Source organism: Coregonus lavaretus (genome assembly GCF_964263955.1).
Source record: "Coregonus lavaretus genome assembly, contig: HAP1_SCAFFOLD_1954, whole genome shotgun sequence".
Classification (NCBI taxonomy): Eukaryota; Metazoa; Chordata; class Actinopteri; order Salmoniformes; family Salmonidae; genus Coregonus; species Coregonus lavaretus.
The window spans coordinates 1-5197 of NW_028166735.1; the positions used below are offsets into that span (position 1 = coordinate 1).

The 5197-nt window shown below is 44.9% G+C and overlaps 1 long non-coding RNA gene across 1 annotated transcript; it reads left to right on the forward strand.

Moving 5' to 3' along the window:
* The first annotated feature begins 4303 nt into the window (after nt 1-4303).
* On the forward strand, nt 4304-4765 carry LOC311114361. Its single transcript, XR_014611094.1, has 2 exons — nt 4304-4470; nt 4568-4765. It is a non-coding gene; the product is annotated as an uncharacterized lncRNA (long non-coding RNA).
* The last annotated feature ends 432 nt before the right edge of the window (nt 4766-5197 follow it).

Genomic DNA, 5197 nt, shown 5'->3' on the forward strand with positions numbered 1-5197 from the left:
AGCCACCTGGCTGAGAGTGCCCTAGTGGAGCCAGCTGGCTGAGTGGGCCCTAGTGGAGCCAGCTGGCTGAGAGGGCCTAGTGGAGCCACCTGGCTGAGAGGACCCTAGTGGAGCCACCTGGCTGAGAGCATCCTAGTGGAGCCAGCTGGCTGAGAGCACCCTAGTGGAGCCAGCTAGTTTATATTTCATTTACAGTGTATTGACCGACGGCCTATACAGGTCAGGACTGATACACTCATTTTTATTTTTTGTTTTTTTATATAGTTAAATTATTAACATTTCAAATGACTTTCTCTTTTGAAACTTTTGTGTGTTTAAAGTTTACTGTTTGTGATTGTTTAGTTCACTTGCTTTGTCAATGTTAACATATGCTTCCCATGTCAATGAAACCCACTTTGAATTGAACTGAGAGAGAGAGTGAGAGAGGGGGAGGGGCAAAAGAGAGGAGAAATGAACATCAACATCACCTTTCATGATGTGATGGAGAAGATAGGCTTATAGTTGGTGTGGTGCAACAACACACGTGATGTGATGGGGAAGATAGGCTTATAGTTGGTATGGTGCAACAACACACGTGATGTGATGGGGAAGATAGGCTTATAGTTGGTATGATGCAACAACACCCATGTGTACACACATTCCCCTTCCGTGGAAAGGTGAACCTCTCTTTGCATATGAGTTTATATATAATTTAATACCTTTGCTTTTGTCTGTTTTTGAAATCATTCATTTCATAGGTCAGAGGTCAAGCTGAGCCGTACCAGGAGTGGAAGAGTGGAAAAGGTTACTGGTTGTGATGACATAACTGGTGAGAAGTCAGTTATGAAAAGATATTCAGTTGACTGCGTGTTAGTCTGTCAGCCCTATCTCTTTTGACATCTCCCTCTCTCTACTCCTCTTCTCTCTCACTCTCCATCTCCCCTCCCCTCCTCCTCTGTCCCATAGCCGCAGGAAGTAGTTTGGGGGTGTAGAAATACAGCTAAACCTAGGGTATGGCTAAATGGGGTGTGTAGAAATACAGTTAAACCTAGGGTATGGCTAAATGGGGTGTGTAGAAATACAGCTAATCCTAGGGTATGGCAAAATGGGGTCTCTATCTCCCCTCCCCTCCCCTCCCCTCCCCTCCCCTCCCCTCCCCTCCCCTCCCCTCCCCTCCCCTCCCCTCTCTCTCCACTACGCTCTCCTCCGCCCCCCACCCATCCTCTCTCCTCCGCCCCATCTCTCTCTGCTCATCTCTCGCAGCCCTTTGACATCTCCCTCTCTATCTCCCCTCCCGTCCCGAGAAGGGGAGAAGAGGAGAGGGGGGAGAAGAGGAGAGGGGGAGAAGAGGAGAGGAGGAGAAGAGGAGAGGGTGGAGAAGAGGAGAGGGGGGAGAAGAGGAGAGGAGGAGAAGAGGAGAGGGTGGAGAAGAGGAGAGGGGGAGAAGAGGAGAGGGGGGAGAAGAGGAGAGGGTGGAGAAGAGGAGAGGGTGGAGAAGAGGAGAGTGGCAGGGGCGGTGTGTTCATTAGGGCGATATGGGCGACGCACTGCCAAACGGGAAAAGGAAGGGATTTTTTTTCTAATCAATTATATCACGGCAACAGTAGTTATCAGTGTTCTAATCTAGACGTCTGATCTGCCACTAAATGTCCAATCAGGCTAAAGTCGTGCTTCAAATGTCCCCGCCCGTTTTGGGGCGATTTCAGTCAGGTTGAAAATCGCCCAGAAGTCTCTCATAGCCTCTAATGTAAAATCAATTTTTTTCAAATATCAGAGCTTTCAATACAATCTCTATGGGTTTCTGAGGGCTTGCACTTACGCGCTTTCGTCATACGTAACATAACCATGAACGTAACTAAGAAAAGAGCGGGTAGCCTCATCAATCAATTCACTACTACTGTCAAAATAGCTAGCCTTCAGTGCAACTCGATTGTCTCTTTGAAAGAAGTACCTTTTTGTCGGCGAACATATCAAGATAAATTGGCAACGAAACAATTAGGACCTCCCAGACCAAATTTAATAATTCAACAGGTTTCTACTAAGCAGAGTCGTGAACACTGTCTACGAGAATCGAGACGACCTCATAGAATGTTTTGAAGCCATTCGGACGGGTTCATTGGGTTCATTTGACCAGCCCACCGTGAGAGAGGCATCTGGCTACGTGAGGATGCTACATGATGAAGATTTTATTTTTTTCCTGCTGCTTTTTCACAAAATCATGCCCCACGTCGACATTCTGTACCAGAAGCTACAGAAGAAGGACATCGATGCTGTCTTTATCAAACGTGCCCTCGACAGCTTCACAAGCAGTGTGCAGGCCATAAGGTAAGATTAAACAATATCATTCAATCTTTCTCAAAGCAGAGCTTTATTTGAAAATGTATGCATGAAAGGAGACTGCATTTGTGTTTGAAATTACATTATTCTCATTATATATGGCCAGTGGTGTAATCTATCTTATTTTATATACTATGTGTACTGTACAGTGGTGCTCATAAGTGTATGAACACATTCTAAAGTTGACTAAAAAGAGGAATAAAAAAATCATCTTTTGGAAATTGATCTTAATGACTTAATTAAAAAAGTTGGAAAATCCAACCTTTAAGGACACCAATTTTCTTTTCTTTTTTATTCCTCTTTTTAGTCAACTTTAGCATGGGATCATAAGCTTATGAGCACCACTGTATACTGTGCTGAACATCCAGGCTATGTGAGACACAAAGGATAACTTAAACACTAAAGACTGTATGCATCCCTGCCCATTTTAAGTGGAACTGAAGTATTTGTACTATACATGGATACATTACATATACCTGTGCATCACATAGACAACAATACTGTACAAAGCCAACAAACACATTGGTCTGTTTGCCTTCAGGGACTCCTCTCAACAGCAGCTGCAAGAAGCAACAGGAGCCAAAAGACCCAGAACAGCTTTGAGAGAAGAGGAGAAGCAGAGGCTGTCTGAAGAGGTCTGCAACACCATCCTGGATCACACCAAAGAAAGGTTATCTTTCTCTGGCCAGAATATGGTTGTTCATTTTTACAAAGCCATACAGATAGCTGTGTTTACCTTTTCTAGAAATTACTTTCAAATTCTGTTTTGAGGCAAAATGTCTATCACTGTTCATTTTCACAAATCTATACAAGAGGGCAGAATATGGAAGTCTATAAAAATGTCTTATTACCAATAACTTGCATCAATGTTTTCAGTAGCCTCTATCAAAAGCTCCTGCTTGCTTGTTGTGAATTATGCTCAGGTGCACATATTTCCAATTCAACCATGAGGCAAAAAATGTGGTAAAAGCTCTTGTTGATCCTGCAATCTGAACAAATACCAAGATGCTGTATTTTCAGCTGATATTTCATTTGTTTATGGAAATGCATATTGTTTATGCAGTGTTGAGGAATGTGAAAGAACACCCTTGATTATTTTTACTGTGATAACTTATTTTGATTTTGTAAGCCAACACTTTTGAGATCAGTCAATAAATGCTTCTGGTATTGACTTATATGCTGCCCCTGTCTTCATGTTGTTGCTGGACATATCTTTTTAAAAATGTGTGTAGGTCACCTAAATCATCAGAAAAATTGCCCCCCCTGAGAATTTTTTCAGGAGCCGCCACTGGAGAGTGGGGAGAAGAGGAGAGAGGGAGAAGAGGAGAGGGTGAGAAGAGGAGAGGGGGGAGAAGAGGAGAGGGTGGAGAAGAGGGGAGGGGGGAGAAGAGGAGAGAGGGAGAAGAGGAGAGAGGGAGAAGAGGAGAGGGTGGAGAAGAGGAGAGAGGGAGAAGAGGAGAGGGGGGAAAAGAGGAGAGAGGGAGAAGAGGAGAGGGGGGAGAAGGGTAGACGTTTTTCTCTCATAGTTCCACCCATGGGACTATACCTTCTGTTATCAACAACAAGTGTAAAACTGGACCATGTGACAGTTTGGACCAAGGTAGCCTTGTGGTGGACCAATGTGGTTGATTAACAGAGCATCTGGGTGTGTACCAATAATATCTCCTTTCTCCTGAAGTAAGCACTTGCTCCCTACTTCCCATAATTTAAATGCATTGGATTGGTGGAGGCAGGTACACAACTTTCACTGGGACCTCCCCACATTCTGAAATTGCATTACGTAAGGTGTGAATCTTGACATCTCTGATCTGCATAATAAAAAAATCCCCATCAAAAGCTGTCAATTTAAGCTAGAGATATCAGGTGTTTTGCATGGGCTGTGTCTCAATCCACCACATTCGCCTATGGTGTTACGGTCCGGCACTGTTGGTCCTGTCCCCGCTTGTTTTCCTTTTCCTTTTTTCCCTGTGTGTGTTGTCTGTGTCTGTCTCCCCCTGCTGTGCAGCCCAGTCAGAGGATCTAGGTCAGGGGGCGTGGCCATTCTCTCTCATGCTCAGTTACATCCAGCTGCAGCTCATTGTCACCAATCAACCAGCAGTTATCTACCCGGGCTGGACACCTCTCCAGCGCCAGTTCGTTCCTACACCACCTGTGGTAACTTGGCTCCGTACAGCAATCTCAGTTTAGTTGTTATCCTCTCAGCATTATAGTTGTCTCTGCCACGTTTGTAACCTGTCTCTCTTTCGACCAGATCCCGTCTGTTCCTGCTGCCTGCCTGCCTGCCACTCCCACGCCGCAACCTGCTCATCTGTTGTCTGATATCCTCGTCATCCAGCTCTCAGTGCTACTGGCTCTCCACCCCACTCAGCTCCTACCCCGGTCTGAAGCTGCTCCACCCTGAACTGTTTCTCTCTGCCAAAACACGCTGAATAAACAACATCTTAATTCACCCTCTTTGTCCGTGTGTCCGTCTCTGCGCCTGAGTCCCCCACCCAGCCTAACATATGGCGGCCTTCCGCATCTGCAGTGGAAGGTCGCCAAGCTACAGCGGTGTTTGTCAGACCATGAGACATCCCGAAAATATGTCTTCTCACAAAAACTTCTGTAGCGAACACAATGGTGTTCTCTGTTTCGCTCTATGACCCCCACTAGTGTCACGGGACTCGATTGAAGGTGTCCAATACAAATGAATGTAAATATGGAGGTAGATTTGTGCCCCCAAAAATAAAGGGTTAAATGTGTACAAATAATACAGTCCCAAAATAAATCACAAGGAATAAGGTTTTAAAGCTCAAGAAATACAGTATATACAGTATATACACTACCTTTCAAAAGTTTGGGGTCGCTTAGAAATGTCCTTGTTTTCGAAAGAAAAGCACTT